A 27,146-nucleotide genomic window follows, 5' to 3' on the forward strand; every position below is an offset into this window, starting at 1 on the left:
TGACAAGCCTTGTGGGTAAGGGCCTGTGCACTGGTGACTGCGTGATCTGCTGGCCGTCCCTGGCACAGTCAACTATAACCATGGTGGTGGGTCCTATATTAATAAGTGTAGAGACATGGGCCGAGAAAACCCTGTTCGCCAAGTTACAGAGCTTGGACTTTTGGTAAAAGGAAGTCACTGACATATTTTAAGCAGAGAGATGAAATAGCTTTTTCTAGTTCAAGTGTAAAATATAGGTTGACAGGGAGCAGAACTGGCAGCCTATTAACTGAGTAGGAAGCTATTGAATATCGGTGCGGGAGACAGGGCGGTGGTGGCACTGAGGGACAACAGTGCAGACAAGCGGACCGTCTGGAAGATAAAACTGGTCAAACTCGAAAACCAAGTTGATAGAGTGAGTGTCAGGATTGAGTGCAGAATGAGTCCCAGGTGTCTGGCATGGCAGCCTAGGAGTGGTATACCTTTAACTGAAGTTTAGGGACTTAGGAGAAAAGACAGATTTCCGGGGAAGGGATGAAAGGTGCTGAGTTCAGTTTTGGCCATTTTGAGTTTCACACATTTGGCTACATGCCTCCAAGGTTAAGTGTCATTTCTACAAAGCAAGTTTCTCTGACCAGTTACAGGGGACAGGTCTCCATCTTGTAACGCCCTCTCCTCCTCTGTATAACCACAGTTCAAGGTCAGCGACTGTTGTGTGGCTGTTTACCGTGATCTCCAGGAGGAGGGCGTACTCCTGGCCCAGGCCAGAGCCTGCTCCACAGGAGGCCTCAGCAGATCCTACTGAACGAGCACTAGGTGCTGCTCCATGACCCAAGGGCCACCTACTGTGTTCTTGCTCCTTACGCAGCACTGGAGACTGAGAAAGAGAGTCCCCGTGTGTGGTCACACGTTGAGTGAGTATAGGATGCCAGGTTCAGCAAATAAAAATCAGGACGCCCAGATCAAATGGCATTTCCGATCAATCATAGATACTTCTTTGGTGAAAATGTGTCCTCGAAGTTGCACAGGATATACCACCATGGGCTAAGTGGGTGGCATTGGCCTCAGAATTATGTGACCCCCAAGCCCAAGTCTCTGCCCCGCCGCTAGGAGGAAGCGCCACTGCTCCACGGAGAGCCTACCGCATTGTTCCCGCAGTAACGGCTTTGGTTTTGCTTTATGTCGGTTTTTTATTATTATTCTTGCCTTAATGGACAGTAAGTCAGTTTGTTCTGCATTCAGACCAGGAACTAATGGGTTCCAAAAATTCTGTTAGAGTCTTCCTGGGGCCTTCCGCACATACCAGGGTACACAACACGGCTTGGATTTCGTGTGGTGTCATGCAGGGAAGTTAGAGGACTCTCCCGTGGTGGGGGAGAGGGCTCCCCACCCACATCTGTGGTATTTTGAGCCACTCAGGAGCTGTGGCCCCTATCAGATGATGGCGTACGTCAAAGAGAGTGCTTTATAGTTTGTGAGTTTCCTCACCAATATTCTGAATTGTACTGGAAACAAGATAATGATGTGGTTCTAGCAGTTTTCCTGAGCAGTCTTGGGGCTGTCCTGTGTGGTTGATTTGATCTGTGGAGCTGCTGCGTTATGGGTAATTTTGAAACAGGGTTTGCTTATCTGTCTTCCCTCAGTTACAGCATCTTGGCACTGGTTCAAGGGGCAGTACTGGGCTTTTCTTGAAGGACCTAGAAAGACTCTCTCCCCCTCTCTGTGCGTGTGTGTGTGCTGTACATGGAGATCACATGCAAGTTGTTTACTAGAACATTAATATTGATTATATTTCAAATAGTGTGATTTGGGAATCATTTTCACTTTTCCTTTAAATCTGTTTATATGTTTTTTTGAATTTCTGACATAAGCAGTATTACCTTTATAATAACAGTAGGGACCACTCTCTTTTCAGGAGAAAAACAGCTCCAGCCTTCCTGCTATAGGCCCTGGGTTGTCTTCATATCTGATACTCTTCTGTTTCTTCTTCTTCGTCTCCACTTACAAAAGAAAAATAAAAGAGAAATAAGATAAAGAAAAAGGAAAGAATCTTCTAAAAGATTATTCCATAAAACAGCAAAAAAAATTTAAAAAGCAAACAACTCTTAAAAAAGGAAACTATAATATCGTTCAAATCTCCAAAAAGAGAGAGGTTTAAGTTGTAAGCAGCTCAGGATGTGAGGTGCAGGCTCTTTTCAGGGGAAGCCTGCTGGCACTCACTCCTAGATGATGGGGCTTCGCCTGGCAGGGAACTTCGTGGCCAAGAGCACCTGCCAGTGTCAGCCTGGAGGCTCAGGCGTGGCTACATGTCACCGCTACCATCACCGTGGACAGGACAGAGAGCTCCACTGCTCCACTCCTAAAGGCTGGTTCTCACCTGGCAGCACAGCCCACTTCCCAGATCGCTCTCTCCCTGCAGCCCCCAAGCTGCCACCTCCGTTTGTAAGGGTTCCTATCAAATAGTGTTTGAAACCGTTTTCTCTGCAGAGCACAGACGGAATGCAGGAGACCTGGCGTGGCCCCAGACATTTAAGCTTAACTATACTTTAGTCTGTGTGTCCCTAACCCAGACCAGGGGACAGCAGAGTCAGAGTAACAGTCGCAAAACAGTGTTTATCTTGCTGTGCTTCTACCTGCTCTGCAGAAGTTCCTCTCGGCTAATTCTGAAACGGGCCGATGGGAGGTCACTTGTGTTCGCTCACCACTCTGACTCCCACTTAGCACTTTCTATCCCTGCTCTCCTCCTGCTCTCCCTGGTGATGTCCTAAAGCCCCCGGCACTGTGAAGGCCCTGCTGGCTTCTGCCTGAGCTCCTGTTGGTCTGATGCAGGGAAAACCCTCCCCTCCTCTGAGTCCCCTGGGAAAGCACTGCTGTGGGTTTCTCAAGGAACACGAAGTGTAGCGAAACAGCTTTCGGTTTTTATTCACACTTTCCTGCAGCACCTTCTACCCGGGACACAGAAGTTAAGTCCATGGGAGCTGGGCCGGCAGACAGTCTGCGTGGTGGATGCCCTGGTCCGCCCCTCCCTTCACTTCTCTTCCACCGCCCACTCCTGTCCTTGCTCTTGGACCAGACTTGAGGGCGTGGACCCTCATGTAAGCCTGTTTATGTGTCACCCAGATGCCTTCTGGACGTGCTCAGACACACCTGAATTCCTAGATGAATGTGGCATAAGGGACCAAACCACTCCACTTTCCATGAATTTAGATTTGGGGTTCCAGGCACAACAAAGTGCTTAGTAAGACAGCAATGCGAGGACCTCGGCCAGCACCGAGGCTACCAGGACTTGCCTGCTGTGGGTGGGCATGGCGGGTCTTCTTTTCAAGACAGGAGTGGTCAGTGATCCCAAATGGTCACATGAACAAAAGATACACAGACACCCGTGGCCCCAGGAGAAGGGTGAGACAGAATTGGGAAATGGCCTCTGTGGACCCCTCAGTGTGCATGGCTGGTTGGTTGCTGGAGAGGAGGGAGTTAATTTGCATAATGCCAAGCGGCCTCCTAGGAGAACAGGGTAGGCGGAAAGCCTCTGAAAGTTCAGTTCGTTAGAACCTCTCTGATGGATTGGGGATGGTTCTGATGCATTTCCCTGCAGCTCGAGAGGATAACAGGGCCCAGAGGCGAGCACACCATGAGGGTGAGGAGCCTGTCTGATGGGTTCATGGGCCAAAGGGCAGGTCTGGACCATGTGGCCGAGGCTGGAAGGAACATAGGCAGTGAACGTGTGGCCTGGCTGGCTCTTTCCTTAAAGCCTGGTGTGGCAGCATCTTGGCCTGGGCATGGTCCGTTCACCAGGAGACACGTCCATTGGCCTGTGTGGGACCTAGGGCAGCAGCCAAAGCAAGAATCTCTTCACTGAGCACTTAAACTTAGCACTGACCTTCACGGACTGAGTAGGCCATTCACGTAGCTTGGGCTTTGAGGAAGTAGGGAGCTCAAGACTGAGATACTGAACTTGTTGAGGCTAAAACAATTAACTGCTAAAATTAGAACACTGTGACTCCTTTTGTGCCTCTAAACTGATAAAGCCAGTCCCGTGGATTATATGAACAGGACAGGGCTCACTCACCCTGTGTTAATTTTAAGATGATTGTCCACTTGATTTAGGACCCAAATGAGGTTTCAGATTTATACTTTTAACTTTAATTCTTAAAACAGGGAATAATTCTGGGTTTTAAAAGCAGAAGTTGAAATGATTGTTTGCCTACCCCGATCTCTTTAATAAGCTGGACCCATCCACACAGGTCTTTGGAACTGATCCAGACCGCCCCCTCCTAGGTTGGGACCACTCCCCAGGTCTTCCCTTGTGTTTCTTGGGTCTTTGATTTGAGTTCACCTCTAGACCTCAGCAATCCCAGTCTGCCCAGCCCTCCTGGACTGTCTGTTCTGGGCTAGATTTTCTAGGCTGGCAGAGGACTTCTTTTCCTAGCCAGGCCCTTCGTGAATGCCCACCTTTCACCTGCCCTCAGCTCCCACTCCTGAGCTGCCTCTTTGTAAGTGGAGGAGGGTAAGCTGGAGCCCCAGGAAACAGGCAGAGTCCACTCCCCCGCCATGTACCTGTTTCATTCTCTGCTTCTTCACCTGTGAAAGATGGGTACTAAACTAGTTTGTCCCCCTGTGGATATGAATTAAGGAACAAACATTGTTTTTTGTGGCTCGTGGTGTTTGTAATAACTTTGAGATGCACATACAAAAGAACAGAAAATGTTTCCTTCCAATCAAATGTCAATTTTTGCCCCGAGTATTCATGGTACATTCATACTCTCAGTGTTTGACGTGTCATGGTCATGTATATTTTTTAAAAAGTTAAACCCTTGAAAAAATGGAAAACTAACAAATTACAGAGCATCATATCAAATATTGGTATGTATTTCCCCTTCTGAAGAGGGAAAGATGGAGGTTGATTAGAGAATTGATATAATGGAAAAAAAATGCTAAAATCCTGGCATTAATTTCAAAAATCTGGAGCTTTTATTCATATCAACTTGATAGCATAAGCAAAAACAATGGAGAAATTTGCCCAAGACATGGTCTTCCCACCTTTATTCAAATTACTGTCTTTATTACTTTCCATATCTTAACAAGGGAAAAACTGAAAGTAAGGGAGGTGTGTGCACCACGACGACAGTCATACCTTCCATCACTGAAAACGAGAATGAGCAAGCAATTTGTTTTTCCACATTCAGAAATTATAGTTTTTAAGAAAGCTCAATTTTAATGGCATTAAGAGTAAAAGTAATCAACAAAGGCAAGGAAATTCACTGTGGAGGAAATGAAATTCCTTCTGAAATCGCAAACCCAAGAAAACATGGTCTGATGGTTTGCTCATTTCAGGAATCCCCTGCCCGTTCTCAGGAAGAATCTCTTTTCCCTGTAACACATCTTTTTAGTACACGCAAAGGTGTGTCTCCTGCACACAGTCGTGGAGTTTTTAAAATCAAATTCTTAAGAGGCTTGTTAAGTGAGGACTGCTTTTACTTATCTTTGATAAAGAATTATCAAACTACAAAAACTTTCTAAGATTTCAAACCTGAAAAGATTATGCTTCAATTTTTTTTTTTTCCTGGCAGGGTGGTTAGTCAGTAGACAGGCCTACGTTTTATCTTTAGGGAAATCAAGGTGAGTAGACTGAGAGGAAGATTGGGTTGGGGTTTATGCGAACACTGGTTCTTCCTCCTTACCCTTCCACGCTGCCCTGCCTGCAGACGTTCATCACGTGTTTCTGCAGTCCACCCCTTTGTCAGTCCTGGGCAATTCTAGCATTTCTTGTGTAAAGTCTCAGAGTGAACGAACAAGCTCAGCTTTCCTAGGCTCAGCCTAGGAAAGCAGAGTCTCCAAACTGAAAAATGTTGTAACAACTCTCACTGTTCATTCAAACCGACACGAACCGGAATCATTTGGAGCCATGCGGCCATAGCTATCAAGAACTATTGACTGGGTGCCCACTTGTATATCAGATGGAACTAAGTAAAATGTACGTGAACATTTTACCACAGGTAGAGAGTCCCGACCCTCAAAGGCACAGCCAATAGCACTTAGCAGGTGCTCGTCCTGTGTCAGGCATTTTTATTCTCATTTAATCCCTACAGTCACTCTAGTAATTAGATACCATTATGACTGTGTTATGGAGAAGAAACATCAAGCCATTTGCCCCAGGTTGCGTGGCATGCTCTGTCCTTGTCCCTGAAGAGCACACTGCTAGGTGGCATTTCCTAAGAGAAGAGGGCACGTATGGGATGGGGGCAGCCTCCCTGCCTGAGTGCTTGATGGTAAATGTGCAAGTGTCTGGGGTCCCTGGGTGGAGAAGAAGTAGAGAAAATGACAGAATTACTTCCCCAGGTGGTGCAGGAGACCAGCCGCCTGGAATGACTCCCTGGAGAGGAGTAAGGTAGAAGCAGATAATTAAGAAACCATGAAATATCTGTATAGTTTTTTTCCCCTTAGGGAAAAGAAATTACAAAAGAAATATATTCTAGTTAAAAAAATCAAAGAATACAGAAATGTGTAGAATAATTTCACCAGAGAAGATTGCCGTTAATGGTTTACATATATTCTTCTAGATTTTTCCCACATATCAATATGTAATCATTTAAAAATAGGATAATGATATACACACGTTCTTTTCATCTAATGACATATAATTCTTTTCATATCTTTATATCATTTTTTTCCAGGATTTCTTAGTATTTCATTGTATAACTATACCATAATTTATTTATCTAATATTTCTACTGATTTGGACTTTTAAATTTGTTTTCAATTTTCCATTATTAAGAGCATTCTCCAATAACTTTTTTATGCACACACGTGTAATATAAATCCCTGGAAGCAGAATTGTGAGGTCAAAGGAAAGTCATATTTAAAATTTTAAGGAATGTTGTCAAACACCCTCCAGTAGACGGACGGTACCATTTTCTATTTCCGCCATCAGTGTGGGAGAGTACTCATGCCCCTACACTTTTGCCAGAACTAGATAATATTAACCTTTTTAATATTTGGCAGCACGATAGGTGGAAAATTGTATATTGTTATTTTGATTAGAATTTCTTTCATTATTAAGTTACAGCGTCTTTTCACATGTTTGATCATTCGTATTTTTCTTCTGTGAATTTTTAATTTTACGTTTTGGATGAGAATTTAATCATTTTCTTATTGGTTTCAATGGATTTCTTACTATAAACTATATTAGGGATAGTTTAGCATTTGTCTGCTTACATATTGTAAATTTCGTTTCCTAATTTGTCTTTTGACTTCTTCATTTTCTCTTCTTCTTCCTTCTCTCTCTCTCTCGTTCCCTCCTCCTCCCTCCCTCCCTTCCTCCTTCCCACTCTATGCTATATAGATGTTTTTAATTTTTATGTGAAAAAGTTTTTGTGACATTAGGGCTTCATATATTATTAGAAAGGCCTTTCACAGACCCAAGAGTGTGCAAGTGTCAATTCATGTTTTCTTCTTGCACTTTTTCCTCACTCAGTTATTCGATCTATTTGAAAACTTTAATTTATTCAAATTCAGCGAGGAATTCAAGTTTTCATGTAAAATTATCTGCTTCAAAATGTCTACTTTTAAAATATATACATATTTTAATGTGTGAGCCAAATAAAACAAACTTGGTAGCCAGATTTGGCCATGGACTGCCAGTTGGTAACTTCTAGTTGTGAAGATTCCACATAAGAAATTAAACTAGACCAGACTGTGTCACATCGCTGATAAAAGGAGTGCGTGCCATGTGTCCGGCCGGGAAAACTCTAGCTACCTTTCTGAAGGTAATGACCTTCGAGCTCTATCTCCTGAGGAAAATTACTTAACTGCTCTCTCAGTTTTCTCATCTGCAAAATGGATATAGTAAAAGGTTTCAAGCAGCATTACCTTGGATGGGGTCTGGCAAATGGAATAAGTCATTAAGTGATAGTTACTACGAGGGGTTTTTGGGAGTTACAGGTTTTAGGGCTCTGCCACTCCTGTAGCCGTCTTCACGGCATGTGCTGAGTTTGTTTCAGAAAGAACTCATTCAAGTGGAGATCCCCTTAAAGTCAGGTAGAGCCGATGGCCCCCGTTTGACTGCGGTTCAGTGATGGGCGCCGTAGGAGAGACACAAAGGAGCATTAGATATAGGCTTTACTCGCCGGAAGTCTACAACTCGGTTGAGAAAATCGAATTTTCACTCAGAAAACAAATAACACAAATAAGGATGCTATAATTAAGTACCAAGGGATTGATATAGATGAGATGTGTTTTAGCTCAAGAAGATGAAAGTGGTGACGTGGCTAGAACCGAAGGCCCTGAGGAACACGTAGGACTTGTTTGTGCGGAGACGAGGATGGTCCAGGCTGGCTGAACAGCACAAACGAAAACATAGATACGGGTTGCGTGTCTCATTGTGCTTTACTGCAGATGTTGGAGGAGCGGGAGAGGGGGTATGAATGGGGACAGAGAGGAAGGGACATGGCCGGGGCAGACACATTGAGCTCAATAAACAGAGAGGGCTACAACTGTGGGCCGAGTGCTTAGGAGGAAGAATCTGTGACAGTGTCAGGTTTGGTAACACAGGCTAATCAGTAATTGGGAATTGCGAGCATTCACATGGAAATCGAAGTTGTGACCATGGATGAGAATGTATAATTAACAATAACTAGCATTTATTGTCACTAACGTTATCAATAATATGTCACTAACATGAAATACAGTTTCAAGAGCTTTTTGTGTTGTTTAAGCTCATCTCATCACTTAAACATTACAACTGGAATAAGTTAGGTGCCATTATTCTCATTTTGGAGATGAAAACGTTGAGGTGCAAAGAGGCTGAAAGACTTGCCGAGGAAGAGAGCGGTATCCTCAGCAACACCCAAAGGTCTCCCCCTCTGGAGCCTTCTGTGGAAAAGCCACTCGCGGAATCAGTCCAGAAGCCACCTTTCCAAGGACATGCCAAGCTCTCACCCTCTTTCGTGTGCGCCTGAGGACATAGGTCGATAGGCAAGGTGAGGATGGGGTCACCATGGCCCGCTGATGTCTGTACCTCACTGTGTGGTATCTCCAAGAGACTTTCAGATGATTAGGAATTAGTGAAACAGCAGGGCTCACCAAGCGGAGAAAGTCGATTCCGGTGGAAATTGTTCAATTTTGACTCATGGATTTTCTCCGCTCATTGAGTCATGCTCGTTTAATGCTGCCGGGGGCTTGAATAACTCCCTCTTTCCCTTTTTGACTATTAGGTACTTTCTCTCACTCTTCTTTTTCAGTTTTGGGGATTTTTCAGATTTTAATGTGCTACTAAACAACAGGGAGAGAACCATTGGTTTTTATAACTGTTTAACATTTAGGTAAACCAAGTCACAGAATAATCGAGAATCTCGTCCAAGACAACAGTTAACCTCTGTCAGCAATGGGACTAAAATGTCAAAACATTCTTCTCTGGACCTTTATCATGCAAGCACATTTTATGCTTCTGGGATATTGTGCTAATTTCCTTCTTGAGAACCAGTAAATGCAGCTTTTATTTCTCAAGTTCCTAAAAGCAAAGCAAGTCATTCTCTCAGTAGCCAGAGGCCAGTCGATGGCTAACTGGCGAAGGAAGAGTGAGGAAGGTGGAGAGTCTGACATAACCTGTCTTGACGTTCACCTCCTCGGAAGGCAATTGTGGGAAAGTTCTTTCACACAACGAGCAGAAATCTGTCTTCCTAGAATAGCGACTCACAGATCTAAAGTTGAACCACAACCAGTGTTTAATGGTGTGAACCCAGATGAGCCTGGGACCTGCATTCCACACCGAGGAGCAGAGGCGTGCAGCCTCCGTGGCTGTTTTGGATTATCCTTCTTTTCATTCATGTTTTCAGAATAGCTAGTGCTCAATGTTTCACGTCTGGAATAGGAACAAGCTCTGCTACATGTTATTTTGTTATTTTTTTTAAGACAACAACGACAAGTTTTTCTGCATGAAAAAAAATACCTCTTTTTGGTTTGTAAGAATCCATTAATACATGCATTTTTTTGATAGATGATATATGAGCAAACCGTTGTTAGCACCTCCATAATAGATCTCAGATTTATCAATTTATCTTCAGCCTCACTACAGCCACCTGGGTCCAAGCCACTCACTGTCAACTCTTGCCTGGATCACTACTGTTGCCTCCCAGCTTGGTTTCTAGCAGCCAGACTACTTTTAAATTAAAAGCCACTTCTTAGTTCCGTCCTGCTCAGAACTCCCGTGACTTCGCAGACCCCATGTGACCTGGCCTTTGCCTACCTTCCAGTCTTGTCCTGTCTTCTCTGGCTCCTGTCCTCTAGCCTCCCGTCGGTTTTAAAACCGAACCAAGGTCGCCCTCCCTGACGCCGCTGCACAGTAGGCTTCTTCTTCTCACTGGGCATGGCAGTCTCCTTCCGCTTTTTAGGTCTTAGCTTGATGTCAGTGCCGCTGAGAAACTTTCTCCCACTCCTGATCTGAGCAGACCCATCATTTTTACTCCATTTCTTTGTCCTTTTTCTTTCTTTTATAGCAATTATATTAATTTGTTGATTGTTTCCTTTTTTATAATTAGTTGTTCTTTCTAGAAAAATTGGAAGTTCTCAATAGCAGGGGCCTCCTCTGTTTGTCCACTGCCATATACCTAGCACCTGGCACCCTGCCAGGAACACCCGTGGGTTCCGCTACATGTCAGTTTCCGTGTGTTCCAAAGAGGAAGGGTGATGCATTTTTGCTAGTCATCCTTTGATAATAAGAGAATAGTTTGAATCTGATTGTTGTCAACAAGCTCGATTTTGAGAAGACAGCCATGACTGGGTCAGAGATAGCTAAAACATGCCCACATGCATTTGAGACACTGGTCTCTAGACTAAAATGTTCAAGTACCCTGATTAATCAACAGATTCTTTGGCGCTATTCCAGTGATAGCTTCCATGGTCAGTTTCCAAAGCACTGTGGCAAACCCCAGTTGTGTTCAGAATGAGACAGTTGAGACCAGGAAGGATCTGGAAGCCATGAAGTTGTAGAAGAGTGTACATGGAGAAGGGGGAACATAGATGAGGAGTTTAATGTCAGCTAGGGATAGAACTGTTCAAAGAGTGGGATGAGGTGAACGTCAAAGTGTCGTTATATTGAGGAAATATTCGATTTGTTCTAAATTGTTCTAGAAAGAGAACTAAGATCAGAAAAACGTATTTCAGACCATTACAAAGAAAATCTTGCACAGTTGTCCGAAAATGAAGATAAACTTTGTAAGGAACTAAGTAAGCTTTTTGTCATGACGAATGTTCAGGCAAGACCAGTAACATCTTTAAATATATTAGTGTGAAAATTCTTACACATAGTGACTTGTACAAAATAAACACTCAAGTCATGTTGGTAAATAATTATAACTACGTGAAAGGATGGGTATGTTAATTAGCTTGATGTGGTAATCATTTCACAATTCATCCGTATTTTAAAATATCATGTTGTTCACCTTACATATACATGATTTTTATTTGTCAATTATAACTTCAGCAAAACTGGGGGAAAAATGCACATTTGGTAAATGAGCGTATTACTGTGCAAGGTTAGGCCAGGCGGCCACGGAAGGTGAGAAGAATACTGGCACTCTTTGATTTGTCTACTATCCACTCTCACCATGTGGGGGATACAGAGAGAAATCCATGCCTTAAAAGTAGCTGAAAAGATAAAAGAAACACTTGAAACAATGAGAAATTGTAATAAATTGTTGTAACAGAGGATTTCAGAGAAGGTAAATATGCTGAGCCAGGTAGAAGTTTTCCTAGAGGAGGTGTAAGTTGGTTCTCGAAGGATTAAGAAGAACAATAGCTCTTTTCTTCCCTGGCTGCTTGAGGCTCGGCTGCCACCATGAACAAAAGGAAGTTCATGACCAACAGACTGCTTCAGTGGAAACGAATGGTCATTGACATTCTTCACTCTGGGTGGGAGGGCAACAGTAACTAAGACAGAAATTCGGGAAAAACTATCCAGAATGTACGAGGCCACACCAGATGCCATCTTCATACTGAATTCAGAACCCATTTCGGAGGCAGCATGAATTATGGTTCCTGGGGTTATGCAAAGCAAGATGAACTCATAGACATGGGAGACGTGGCCAGTGTGAGGAAAAGACCTCAAGAGAACAGTGAAAGGAGTGAAAGAACAGAACAAAGAAAGTTAGGGGGACGGCAGAGGCCGACGTTGGTGCTGGCGAAAAGGAGTAAAAATTCGTCAGTGACTTTATCTGTGGTGATCGAGTGGAGTTTTCATGAGAGGATTAATAAACTAAGAACTTTTATATGAAGGAAAAAAACAGAATAAAGAAAATGTGGCACTTTAGAGAATGAATTCGAAGGTCCAGAAATAAAAATGAGTATAACATGACCTAAGGGACAGTGAGCAGACAAGTCGGTTGGAGTACTCTGTCCCCCGAGGCAGGAGGAAATGAGGCAGCAGACACATAGGAGCCAGACTGGGAGTCACACGTGATTAGAATGTAAGAGAAACTTTTCACTTGATAGATGTGCCACGGACAAAATAGAGGTGTGCTTCTCAAATAGAGGTGTCCACCCCTCGCACTCACACCAAAGTGTTCACTGAGCACTCACTCTACTGGAAGATTTGGGAGCACAGATAATTTAGCTTGTAGGTAATTGAAGACATTATTTTATATCAAACAAGTATGGCAAAACCTAAGACTTCACAGCAGTGACATTCCTGTAGCAGAATAGCCTTACGTTCTGCCCCAGGGGCCACTGGCTCTCTGGGGCTCTTAGTGGCAGGTGGTTCTTGGATGGGGAGGTGTGAGCAGCCTGTGAGAAGAGGTTAAAGAGCAGAAGGTGGTCACGATTGACTTAGACAATGAATGAACACTGAGGACTGCCGCTCTGGGCGCCGTGCTGGGCGCAGGGGTAGCGGTGTGGACGGTGCTGCCCTCAGTAGCTGTCCGTCTGCTGTGGGAGCCGGGCGGGCACGTAAACAGGTGACTTCGGTATGATGGCCGTGGAAGTGAAAGGCGGCGAAGCAGGCCAGACCAGAGTTGTGCGCCAGAGGCCCAGAGCAAAGCTGCTGCTGACAGAAAAGGCAGGAGTGTGATTGGGTTCCCGAAGCGGGGCTGTTCCTGAACACCTTGTGTGTGATGCGGCTGAGAACTCGTGCCCGGGAGAAGTCAGTCCACGAAGAAGACTCACACCCACTTGGAACTGAGCCCGTCATTCGCACCCACGCTGTCTGACCTCGCCCCGTGGCGCTTACTGTGCTGATTGGGAACAAACTCAGCTGAAAACTCCAGAATAACCTTTTCAGTAAAGAACCCAGTATCCTGCAGCTCTTGGTAAGAATTATGATAAAGAACTAACAGAAATAGAATATACCTTTCCGAGGTTGGGAATTGAACTATCTACATAACGTAGTTTTTCAGTTTTTTTCAAAGAAAAAATTGTAGCCAATATGAAACAATTTCTACCTTTCTTCTAAAGCAGTGGTTTATATTCATCAGATTAAAATGACTACCGAGGCACATTGGTAAAAAGAGTCATTTTTCATTAATAATAGTTTTCAAATAATCACAAGTAATTAGTTATGGCTACTGGCTAACATTTATTGAATGTTTGGTAAATGCTAGGCAGTGTTCTAGCTCAGCAGTTCTCACTCACGGTGCAAGACGTGAATTCAGTTAATTGTCATACAACCAAATTTAGTGGATATCATTATTTGTACTTTATGAATGAGACAAATGAAGCGGGAGAGGTGAGGATATTTGCCCAAGGTAACGTAGGTAGACAGTTACCTTGAGCAGTGGCAGCTGCTCGGTTGTTTGAGACATCCAGAGCTTAAATGCTTAAGCACCGTACTTCACTCTCTAACAGCACTAATAATCATTCTGCATGATATTTTAACATTTTTCAAATGGTTACCCATAGGTGACTCTCTCCGTAGACATTCCCTTGAGTAGGAGAGAGAGGAGGGGAATGAATGGACCACACTGAGAATGCCAGGAGTGGCCCCCATCTCAGGGGAGCACCCCCATGCCAGGGGAGCCCCCATTTCAGGGGAGTCCTGGGAGTCTGTAACGCCCAGGTCCATTGCCTGGCTGTGCATCTCACTAGAAAACGGCTTCAGCCTTCTGCCACAGACAATGATTTGAGGTTCAATTAAATTCTATCCCACGCAACATTCGAGAATACTCAGGGAGCAACATTTTTGTATATTGCCAATAAACAGCAGCATGTGACACATTTGGGAGAAAATTTATCCCAAAGGAGTTCGGAAAACATGGGCTACCTTTCAATAGGTATTTTCAACTACCAGATCACCCACAGCAATTAGGCTTTCGGAGACTCCTCAGGCCTGGCTTGTGCACCTCTCCGGACTGGCTCGGGCCCACCTGCCCTCCAGGTTCTCCCTGCCTGGTCAGCGGAGTGCCCTGGACATTATTCCAGTCACCCTGTTGCCTGATGCCACCTGCTGTCGCCGCCTGCTCAGGGTGATTGTTGGGCCCCAGCGCGGTCTCTGCTGTGCATACTGGGAACATAGATGGGGTCTGACCAGACCTGCAGAGGCTCTGGCCCCTCCCAACGCCTGGTCTCAAATAAAGCACTTGCCGTAAGGCTTCCCCAGCGACTACCTGGACAAGCAAGACTACGACAAAGGGCAGAAGCGTCATGTGCCATGTGGCAAACGTGGACCACTGAGGCATGGGAGATGAAGAAGAGTTGGCTGATAATTCCCTTTCTTGAGGGGTTGTTTCAAAGCACTATGGTTCCAAAGAGCCTGTTTGAGAAATACCCAATACGACTGAGCCGTCGGCTTTGCTTCCTTGTGAAGCTGACCAGTTTGCCGATACAGCAACTTGTACTTGCTTTCTCTGCTTCCCTGCCACACGCTGCTCCTCACTCTCGCTGCCCCAAGACTGTGTTTCCCAAAACAGCCTTCACACGCAAACTTTGCCTCAGGCTGGGGGACTGGGCCCAGTCAAACTATCAATTATTTAAATGACTATTGATTTTACACACACCTGCATCTTCAGAGAATCCATCTCCTCAAGATTTCTGCTCCTGACAGAAACCTGCTGTTTGTTTCTCTCTTCTCTATGAGCCATTTCCAAAGTGTGTTTGTACAGGAGTTATGATATGACAAAAATGTTTAAGATAGCTGAGTGACAAATGAAATCTAGGAAACAAGACTTTAGAAGCCTGTTAGAAAATCAAATAGAAGTGGTAAAAGTGGACATCCTTGCCTTGTTTCAGATCTCAGGGAGAAGGTAGTCAGTCTTTTACCATTAGCGAGATAGTGGATGTAATTTCTTATAGATGTCTTTTATCAACATGAGGATGTTCAAATCTATTTTTAGTTATCTGAAAGTTTTTATCATGAATGGGTGTTGAATTTTGTCAGATGTTTTCCTGTCTCTGTTGAGATCATCATATGATTTATTCCTTTAGTCTATTAATATGGCGACTTACATTAATTTTCTGACCGTTCAACCAACTTTTCATTCATAGGATAAACTTCACTTGGTCATGATGTATTATCATTTTTATATATTGTGGGTTTGATTTGTTAATATTTTGTTCAGTGTTTTGTATCTATGTTCATGAGGGATATTGACCTATAATTTTTCTTGTGATATCTGTCTGATTTTAGTATCAGAGTAATGCTGGCCTCTGTAAACAGAGTTTGGAAGTGTTCCTTGCCCCTCACTTTTCTGAAAGAGATTCTATTAAATGTTTAATAGAATTCTTCAGTGAAGAAATTGGGCCTAAAATTTTATTTATAGAAAGGTTTATAATTATGAATTCAACTTCTTTAGTAGTCAGAGGACTATTCAGTTTCCTATTTCTTCTTGCATGGGTTTTAGTAATTTGTATCTTTCAAAGAATTTATCTATTTCATCTGGTTGTCAAATTTTTATGACAAAGTTCTTTATAACATTTTCTAAATACCATTTAATCTGTATTGGTGTCTCTTTTTTCATTCCCAAATTTGGTAATTCAAATTTTCTCTCCTTTTTGTCTTGATCATTATAGCTGCAGGTTTATGAATTTTATTGATTTTTTTTTTTTAAAGAATCACCTCTTGGTTTCATTGATTTTATCTGTAGTTTGTCCATTTTGTTTCATTGATTTCTACTCTTTTACTTAGTATTCCCTTCCTTGTACGTGCTAGCCAGTGAGAAAACAGTTTTCAAAATGGAGACCAGTAGATTTATTTGCATCTCTGAGGAAAGTCTGTCTCTAATATAACTTGGTTTTTTAGCATAACAGATGGTACAATAAACTAAGAAATTACTTTGTGATTATTTGAAGAATTAATGTTCTGATCACTTTAAGGGCTGTATGAGTGCTATTTTCTGATGTCTGCTTTTCATTTTTTTCTACCTTTATTGGAATATAATTGGTATGTAACATCATGTAAGTTTAAAGTATACAGCATGATGATTTGATATGAATATAGTGAAATGACTTCCACAATAGGGTGTTAACACATCCATCGCCTCACATAACTGACTTTTGTGTGTATGTGGTGAGAACATTTAAGATCTCTCTTAGCAACTTCCAAGTGTAAATACAGTATTGTTAACTGTAGTCGCCATGCTCTACATTACACTAAATGTTCTAAGGGTTAGAACTAGAGCAAATGAGAAAAGTTAGTGTGGGAGGGAGGGAGCAGAGTGGGCACTAAGCTACTGATGAAAATTAGGTCTCTAAGTGAACTCTTTTTTTTAAATCCTTAGAAATATTTGTATTTGGGGTGAAAAATAAACAGTATTCCCCCTGAACGTTCTGTGTCTATAACAGGAAAGATCCTAGGTTACTTTCTCTGTTACTGTTAATATTTATAATAATTTAACTTGAAAATATCCCATTTAACTCGTGTCTTTTAAATATATTGCTTGCTTCCTCTCCCCACTCTTCCCCTCATGATCATTTCCTTTTGCTGAGGAGAAATAGAAGTTTACTAACAATAACAGCAGGACTAAAGGAGAGGTCCCCAACATTCGTCCTGTGGAATTTTAGAAAATATGGAACGGCATGTTTGTCAGGGAGATGCTGGTGTCAGACCATTGGGCTTCGAAGCCGAGCTCCGGCTGGGTGGTCTCGGGCAAGGCATTACCCTCTCTGCACTGCAGCTTCTGCAGCCGTGAAGTGGAAATGGTACCACCCACCACCAGGTCCTCCTGAGTCCATACGTAACGTGCCTAAGAGGTGACCACAGGGAACTCCCCAGGAGGCCATAGGTGCTGGCAGGAAAGGGATGGCAGTGTACCAACTGTGAAACAGACCTGAGCCGCAACCCCACCGACCACCTGAGCTCCGTGAGTGCAGTGGTACCTCGGCTCTCCCGGATCCAGTGTCGATCTGGAGCCAGGGAGGTGCTCCCGGAAAGCCCGGCTTATTTTCTCTCCCCAGGGCACAAATTGCTTGGGAGGAGGCTGGGAGGAAGATTGCCAGGGTGTTTTTGGCAGTATTCCATGATTCTTCCTTGGGGGACCCAGCCTCCCCTTCAAGAAATTCTGGGCAAGTAAATTGGCTCAAGTCTAGGAGTTGATTGACAGGCTGTGACTCTCTGGTTTTATAACTCAGGTTAGACTTTTGTTCACTTGGCCTAGAATTTTTCTGCATATATAGATCAAATAAGAATTTAGTAGGCATCCTATCTACTTCACTTCTAGGAACACCAAGGTCAACTAGCCAACTCCATAGGTCCGTGAGAGTCAGACTATTCTGACTGCTGCTTTGACTTTTCCATCCATCGTGGTAACCAAGCCACCGTAACTTTAGTGGTTGGGTGCTGCCACTTGGCCCGTGCCCCAGGATCCAATGAGTCTCATTGCATCGGTTTCCCAACTCAGTGACTCCAGTTCCCACTTTAAGGTCTGGCCTACAGAGAAGAGCAATCAAAGGGCTCTTCGAGGATTCGGGGGCTCCTCCACAAATTTGTCTCTCACAGTACTGGTGAAAGGCCTGCCTTCTGGGCTGCCCCAGTGTGGGCAAGGAGGTCTGAAACGGCGAATCCACTCTAAAGCTCCAGTCTCTCTAAGCCATCGGAGCCCTTCCTCTGCATTAAACCAAGGCTGGGCCAGTGTCTCCAACTTGCTCACCGTGGGCTGCTTTGGGGCCATGTCTCAGCCACCCAACCAAATGGCCAGAGCCCTTTCTAACTCCCCGAGCTGCAACACTGTCTGTAGAAGCTCTGCTTAGGGAGACCATACCAATAAAGCTCCTCCCACCATTATCCCACACCCATGATACCCATTCTTACACATGTCCCCTGCATGTCTGTCTGTGTAAATCAGAAAATGCCAAGTAGCTCTTTAAAGTGTAGCTTGCCTCCTCGTGGATCACACTCTGTACTGTACCCACAGGCGCTTGCTGGGCATGAGTCTGCTTAAAGATCTAGGAGCCAGGGTGGGTGGCAGGACGGTTCTGAGAAGAACCGGCATCCTCTTCTATGGCGACTGCCTCAGGGGAGGCCATTACCGTTGTCTCAGGAAATGCAGGTCTTTTCCCCTCAGGCAGGGGAAGAGAGGCTGCTTCCACTGGAAGCGGGCTGACTTCTTCCACTGACAAAGAAGAGTCACCAGAATTTAGGGACTCAATGACCCTAGCTTCACCAAGGTCTCATCACACATCTCTATCCCAACTTTCAGGATCCTCCTCCTCATTCAGTGCCCTCACCTCCACAGTAGACACCGCAGGGAGGCTGGGCCTTCAGCTCGGTTGTAATTCAGCCGGCGCCAGGATGAGAGTCTGCACTTGGTGTTCGGCACTCAGCCCCGTGGCCACAGGAGACAAGGATCTCCTTCAGGGCACACACGGCAGCTTTCAGATGGTGCGTGCGATGCTCGGGCCGGGGATTCCCATTCCCGAGCTCACTCTTTTCTTTCTCCGCTTTGTCCAGCATCATTAGGAGAAACCAGCCAGCCTCATTATATTCATTAGTTTGCCAAAGACGCTTGAAAGTATGATGTACTCAGTCACCCAGATCCTTGCTTCTTCTAAGTGGTTGGTTAGAAGTATCCAGTTGTGATATTTATCCTATCTATATTGTCAGATCACACCCTAAAATTACTGGAAAGAAATCAAGTAATATCTTTAATCACACTAGGGAACCAATTCTAGAAAACTCAGAAACAATTCAGAAAATGAATCTTTAATATTTTGTTCCTCTAGAACCACTCTCTGTACTGAAATCTGTATTAGAGTTCTCTAGAGAAACGGAACCAATAGGAGATTATATAGATGAGAGAGAGAGAGAGAGAATGAATATGATAGATAGGTAGGTGATAGGTGATAGCTAGATAAGGAATTGCCTCACACAAATATGGAGGCAAAGAAGTGCCAAGATCTGCAGTTGGCAAGCTGTAGACTCAAGAGAGCCAAGGTGTAAGTTCCAGTCTGAAGGCCAGGAAAGTCCAATGTCCCGGCTCAGTCAGGCAGGGCACTTCCACCTAACTGAGCCTCTGTGTTCTGTTCAGGCCTTCAATTGGTTGGATGAGGACCAACCACACTGGGGGGTTGGAAAGGTAATTTGCTTTACTCAGTCTGCAGATTCAGATCCCATCCAGAAACACCCTCACAGACACACCCAGAACAAGGTTTGACCAGATATCTGGGCACCCCACGGTCACAGCCATCTCATTATCTTCATAAGTACTGTCTATAATGCTTGCAGAGTAGATTTAATTCAGGTCTTCATCATATCTCACCTAAACTAATGAAACAGACTTACAAGTAATCTCATAATACCCAACTTCTCCTTCCTTGCATGTATCCCCTAAACTCCCACCAAAATTACAGTGCTTTCGAATAGTGCAGGCAGCAGTTTTCATGCCAGCCCTCTGCTGGAGCACCGTAGCAGCCGTCAGTGGTCCTGGGCTGCCGGGTCAGTGTGATCTCAGTAGTGGGGCATGAGAGACTCTGCTCATCACCTTCTTCCGCCCCACTTCTCCACCTGAGAAGGCCTCCGTATCCTTCTGATGATAAGTCAGTGCTATACAATGTAATAACTGTGGGTCGAACTATATAAAATTGCCATTTCTGTAGGTTAAAAAATGGTAAATTGGCAGAGTATAATGCAGTTCGAGCCCATAATACAAAAGCAGGACACCTGGGACTTCTTGGGAGCAGAGCCCCGGCCTCCGTCATGTCACACCCAAGCGCTGTGGGCCCCTAAAAACGTTTTCTGAATTAATGAATCATTTTACACACAAGGAGTAAAAACTTTGGAGTATGTAGTAAATTTTCATTATCTTAAGTTTTACTTTATACACATGAGTTTACCTTTTATAAAATTAGAATTATGTTTAAATATTTAAGTTGAAAAAGCAGTTATTCTCAGAGATAAGAAGTATTTCTAGTTTATCTAGACATTTAGAAATGTTCTTAGTCTTAACGGAAGAAAATAAAAACAGAGCCTATCTTAAATTCAACTTAAGTAAGTTTCACTTAAGTTGGAGCTAAGTTTTACTCTAGTGATTTGAAAAGTAGTCCACTGCTTGTGGCCAGAAAACTCCCTTTTGAAAATAGCACTCTGGGGTTTATTGGGATTTTTGGTGACTTTTTTTCTGGCTTCAGAAAAATGCTAAAAATATAACTATTGAACTCATGGGAAAAGTGAACCATATGATCAAATAGAGCCTGTTCAATCCATGAATGCACTGGAAACATTTTTTTAATTTGACAGGAAATAGAAAGTTCTTCAGTAGAGGACTCTCCGGGCTCATTATAATCTGCTCAGACAATTGAATGGCTGGCAGTGCCTTTGGAAGACCAGTTTATCTCCTGTCTTCTAGTAGTACAACATTTTAACCATCCCCAACAGGTAAGAATCTATCCTGTTTTTTAAAAGACTTGTCAAAAAGTAGAAATTTTAAATTATAAAGCCTCTTATAGACTTAAATGAATAGTATATTCCCTACAAGGTTTGTCAGTACTATAATTAATCTAACACATGAAGTGCTTGGGACATAACAAATGATCAATAATTATTGGCTTTAGTTATTTTTGCATAATTAAGATGGCCACTTAAAAAAATAAACACCTTCCTGAGACCAAGAAAACTAGCTTCTCTCAATGACAAAAAGCAGAGTGCATCTACTTATCTGCCTTATTATTTTGGAACCGGGTGGTGCTCATGAACCACAGAAAACACGCTCCATAGAGCCCCTAGTAGATGCGATTTCCATTCGTTCCCTTAAATTTCTTCTTACAATGGGGACAGTTACACAGACCCACCTTGCAGGCCTGTTGTGCAGATCCCTTATGTAGAATACTCTGTGTGGTGGCAGCGCCTGCCGGCGCCCTGCTCAGGTGGTCTCCAGTCCTAGCGCGAGCGCTCCACTGAAGCTTTCACTCACGGCCGGCCAAGAGCCAGTGATGGGCGCCGTGCAGTCTTAGTGGGATGAGGTGACGCAGGGGGGTCTCATTTCTGACACGGTTCCTACGAAAGCTGGATGTTCACAGATAAAACATGTTAAAGTCCACATTCCTCTGTCCCAACCGCACGGGGACTCAACAGGGAGTCACAGCAGCCAGCCCTCTGAATCATCCGGGGAACTTCTAAAAGTACAAATCCTGGTCAGAAAGTCAGCATCTCTGGGGGCGGGGAAAAGAGGGAAGGAATGTGGCATAAAAAAAAAAACAAAACAGAAAACAACCTAGGTGATTCCCATGGCAAGTCAGTGAGAAGACTTCTCTGTTCCTTCCAAGATTTAGATTCTGTGATTCTAATCACACCTTCTGAGTCAGAGCTAAGAATTATGTAAAGTGAGGTAATTTGTGGTTTCCTGTCTTTAGATTAGGGCAGAGGGAAGTATCACATAATGGGCATTATCTGATGTGATAGTGGAGATTTGCTATAACATAGGAAAAGGGAAAAATGCCTCATTAAACCTTAAACTTTGATCCCGATATAAGATCCCTAATGATCCCTATATCAAATCCCTTCGTTCTGATGAATGAAGTGAACGGAGCAGGCTAGATTTTAACATAATGGATCTATTCTGCGTCATAAAAAAAAAAAAACCTAACAAAAGAAAAAATTCACTCAAGGATTACTCAAGCAAGCAGCAGTCAAGGGAGCCATGGAGGATCAAGGTCAAGGTAGTAACAAACAGAAAGCTACCTTCTTTTACTTCATAACTGAACAACTGCTGCCTTGAGGCTGAATCAGTAAAGAAAAAGAACATGGTTTCGTAGGACCAGAGTGATGTTTTAGATAGACGAATGGGGCATGGTTGCTGGCCGAGCCCCATCGGTCCAGGGAAACGCGCTGAATGGGAGTCCACAGGCGTTCTTGATTCAGTCAAAGGAAGACCTCTCAAGCCAGCCTGCTTATGGGTCACAGACTGAAGCGGCAAATTGTGACCTCCAGGAGAAGTCGCTCTTCTGGAGACTAAGAGCAGATTCACCTTTCCTGCACGGTCTGTCTTCCAGAAAGAAATGAGTATATTATGGCTGCCAGGTTCTAGAAAGCAGATCAAGTTTTGGTGAAGTCTCTTCACTCTGGGCAGGGAGCGGGTGGGTTGTCGTTCACCGCAGAATGGAGACAGACAGAATGAAAAGGTTCAGGCGCTTGGCGGTGCCCTCTGCTCGGAAATGTTGCCTGCTGCATCCACAGGCCGTGGGTCAGCTCCTTTGTGGCCAGGGCGGATCGCATGGTGCACTAACCTGGGCGGCGAGCGGGTGCCCTGAAGACCTCAGGTCCTAACAAAACAGTGGAACCACACACTAGGCTTTCAACCAGGTGTGTATTTTTTTAAAAAAAATTCTCATTAATTTACATAATCCTACCTGCGGTTTCAGCTGCGGAGTGTTAACGTCCTTTGGGAAGGACAAGTACCCAGCAGGGCCATCTCCAAGCCCCTAATCAGGGAAGAGGGTCAGTGACAAGGTGGAGGGGAGTCTGACCCTGAAGCGTCTCGTTCCGGCTGTAACCTAGCCCTCTAGTGTCCACTGGCTTTACACCTGTGCACCATCTCAAAGCTGGAAAATGCTGTCCTGTCCCTTGCCAGTCTACAGCACGGTGACCTGGGTCACGGCTGAGAAAGTTGAGGTCTGGAGCCCATTGTTGACCTCTCTACAGGAAGGAGTCCTCAAGGGCTCCATATCCCATCCTGTTTTTTACTTTCTGAAGTGTATTCACCTATTCACCCCGTGTGTAGATGACACAGAAAAGGAAACGATCAGGTTTTATAACTATTTATAACTTTCTGATTCATTCTCGGTCTCAGAGATCTGTGGGTGTTTACTACAGCTTAGCAACTTTCTTTCATAAAATGATGCCCAGTGAACGTGTTCTTGGACCACAGCCAGGTGCAGATGGCATCATAGCCCTCATTCACATCAGCGTGCCTGATCATCTTCAGAGACTGTGGAGACCATGCCCAGAGACCCTTCTCCCGGGAACTGGCCGCTAGCTGAGAAAGGATTCTTGATACCAGTGAATGGCATTTTGAGTTTCAGCTCCTAGATTCAGGGCTGTATTCAGAGAGGCCCCCTTAACGGAAGAATGTAAGTCTAGTTGTAGAACGTTTTAGGGGGAAAGCAAATAAAGCTGTTTGCTCTTCCTGTGACAATAAGCAAAAGGAAAACCGGAGTCCTCGGCACTGTCCCCGGGCCGAGGCACTGAGTTTGGAGTAATCCCAGAGCGCCTGAATCAGCACTTCTCGCAGCTTCCTCTCTCTGAGGAAATTAAGGTGCTTCATCTTATGGGCTTTCCTCACTTTCTCTTTCTTTTTCAAACTCACACTGCATCCCCTTGTTCTACTGCGTTTCCCTCACCTAACTTCTTACCCCATGTCCCTCTCCTCTCCCCCCCTCGCCCTTGAAGACCCTCTCAGATGGGGTGCAGAAGGGGACGGGAGGAAAAACACTGTCATCTGACTTAAAAGCCACATGGGAAACAGGTACAGTCCGGGGATCTGTTTGCTGGTTTTGTAAATTCAAAATTGCTAAACACGTTCGGGTATCATGGCTGCGGAAACCCAGTCACAGCAGCTGTGAGACCCCGAAACTGTCCCAGCCAGCCCGGGGCTGCCGTCGTCCCAAGCCTGCCATCGATGAGAACATGGTCTGGGGTGGGCCTGGGCCCGCTGCCCCGAACCTGAGGTGCCTCTGACTAGAGCGGGACAGGCAGCCTGGCAGGGTGCGCGGTAAGGAGCCGGGCGGGCGGGGGCGCCCACTGCGACGTCGCACAGACTGGGGAAACCCGTCTTTTTCCTAAAGTGGAAGAAGAATCATTGGAAACAGTCTGTGAGGTCTCCCCAGCACCGGGAAGGTTTCCTGACGGTCGTCTGGACTGTTGGCAAATGATACAGAATTCTTCATTTCAAAACTAGGATCCTCAGACGGCCCATCACGTGGTTTTACCGACTGAAGGGCAGCTTGCGGTCTTTTGCTGTTTAAATTATAACAGAGCATTTGACTGCTTGACCTAGAGCTGTGCACGCCTACTGTGTTGAACTTCCTCCCCCCTTACCCCTCCCCTCTACACCCCCAAAAGTAGTTTTTGCATCCACAGAAATCAGGAGAATTTGGGAAGGAGAAGGGGTTGGAGGGAGAAGTTTCCTGGGGTCTGAGCCACAGCAGAATGAAGATATTGAGCACATTGGAATGATTTGTGTCTGTCCCCATCTGGCTCTTAGAACTGGGTCTGAGCCTAGGCAATGGGGTGGACATGGTGCTTGTCCTCTGCCACCCTTTGGACAGGGAAGATGAGAGAGCCAGTGGGCAGAGGAACCATGTTCTGGATAGAATGAGTGAGCGGGGACCCCAGGTTACAGAGGAGACTGCTTGCCAGCATGGCCGCGTTGCCTTGAGGACAGTCAGCTCTGGGAGCCCTGGAGGGGCACCTTAGCACAGCCTTGGTGTTCTCACAAGGGCTACAGCGATGATCCTTGCAGTGGCCTCTGGGCCTCCGACACTGTGGGAAAGTGTAGCACATCCAAGGCAGGTGCATGTGAAGTGCCCTTTGTCCGGGTGCTGAAGGGGAGTTGGAATCCTGCGATCAAGTGTGGGAACATAGTAATTTGGGAGTTTCTGATGAAGCCCGATCTATACCTGTTAGGAAAATCAGAAATGGCCTCCACATGACCTCTCTACAGGAGAGGTCAGTGTGTCTGTGTCTGTGTCTGTGTCTGTGGGAACCCAGGTCTGTGTCTGTGTTCAGGCTCCTGTGTCTGTGTCTGTGTCTGTGTCTGTGTCTGTGTCTGTGTCTGTGTTGAAGGCAGTCAGAATTTCATATCAAGTATAGTAACATACAGTGAGGGGTGTATTTGTTTTAAATCAGAGGATCTTCCTGGCCTCCCCTTTCCTATATAATTTTTTGACCGTCCTTAATCTTTGGTGATTAAGAATTGGTGGAAACTAGGTCTAATTACAACATTGTATATTGTAGAAAATATTTTTCACCAAAATTTATTTCAGGAAAAATATTCTAGCCCCAGTGATATTTTCGTCTTTTTCTATCCAGAAGCTTATAATTAATGTACTCTTTTAGATTGCTTATACTTTTCTCAGGTAAAATAAAAGCATATGAATTATAGGACATTTGAACTTATGGAAATTTAGAAAGGGGAAAATATCACAGATCGTAGACTGCCACGGACCTTTTTTGAAAGGTGCAGCCAGAACTTGCAGGCCCGGAGAGGCAGAGGTCAGCCCCCCACTCCCACCCCCCACTCCCCGCAGCGAGCAGCAGAGTGGCCGCTCAGCTCACTAAGGGCAGACACGGGGCTGACGCAGGCTTCCAGGCCGTGTGTGAGCATGTGATGCCTTTCGTGTTGGCCTTCTGCAGACAGCGTCCTCGCTGCTGTCAGGAAGGCCTTGGAGAGCGCCTGCTTTTGGGATCTCAGACCACCACGGGGTAGCAGCCCAGGAAGCTGCTGGAGAACCTCCGTGGGCGCACTGGAGCCCTGCACCGCCGGCTGCCCCGTAAGGGCAGATTCTGACCCCAAACCATCTATTTCTGCCCCTATTTGCCACAGGCAGAAGGTGATATTTCTTTTCTACCCCCCACCCTGTTCAGTCCAAAGCAAAATATCAGAAAAAAGAATTTATTCCAATCTAAATTTAATACCTCTCCCAGAGACAGTTGAAGTTTTAAAGAGGGACCGAAGATTTGTCGGGGGACTTCGTTTCTAACTGTGCAGGCAGCGTCACTAATAAGATGAGGAAGCACTGACCCAGGGGTGGTGACTTCGTATCACACTGAGAAGGTGGCTCCTGGAAAGCCACGCCAAGTACCGGCTCCAGGGCAGTCCGCAGGCGTTCTCAACCCTGGTCGCGTCCCACGGAAGCAAGTTCAAGCACTCCCATGCTCCTATCTCAGGGAGCAGGATAAGCCCAGGAGCAACTTAGCAGAGCGAAGACGTTCACCCGTTCACCCGTTCACCCGTGCGTTCAGCATGCGTTCGTGGAGCACAGGCTGCACGTGAGGCTCAGTCTTAGACTTTGGAGAAAATGAAAGGTGTTTACATTTTATTTTCTGGCCTTAAGGAGTCTTCATTCTAGTAAAAGACATAATAAAACATATGCACAAATAACTTCAGCACAGCTAACACATGAGAAAGGTTTTTTTTTTTTAAGACTGGGAGGTGCTAGAGCAGATTATTGATAAAAGAAGAAAATGTCAGTGAAGAGGGGATGATTAAAGCATCAAGAGAAAGATTTTTGAGAGAATGGTGCTTTGGGCGTGCAGCGTGGTGGCATCAGTTTTGCAGAGGGGTTGGGAAAGAGACGAAGGGACAAAAGGTGTGGGTGTGTGTGTGGGAAATGCTGAGAAGATGTCAGCTGAAAGGGAAGAGAGCATGGGAGGTTTCTACTGCGTGGCCTTGACCCACATTCAGCAGAGTGGGGAGCTGTTTGCTGAGAGTGAGTTTGGCAGCAGTGACGCTGGGGCTCGGTAGAGAGAAAGGTTTAGAATAAGCGGCCGAGACCGGTGTCGGTGCATCTAGTGAAGAGAGAGACTTGTCGGGTGGCAGCGGGGGCCAGGCTCACGTCACACAGCTCCACTGCGGTCCATCCAGCCCAGCTTAGTGACTTTGTTCCGAGGTTGACAGCAAGCGCAGAAACTGTAATGGGGTTTGGCAAAGAAGGCACAGGTGGAGGGGAGAAAGGAAAGAACCGAGAGTGCTAGCGGGGACGGCACGAAGAGGGTGAACCCTGGTCGTGGGCTTACTTTGTGAGCTGGAAGAAGC

This window comes from Pteropus medius, unplaced genomic scaffold (assembly GCF_902729225.1).
Source record: "Pteropus medius unplaced genomic scaffold, Ma_sr-lr_union100, whole genome shotgun sequence".
NCBI classification, from domain to species: domain Eukaryota; kingdom Metazoa; phylum Chordata; class Mammalia; order Chiroptera; family Pteropodidae; genus Pteropus; species Pteropus medius.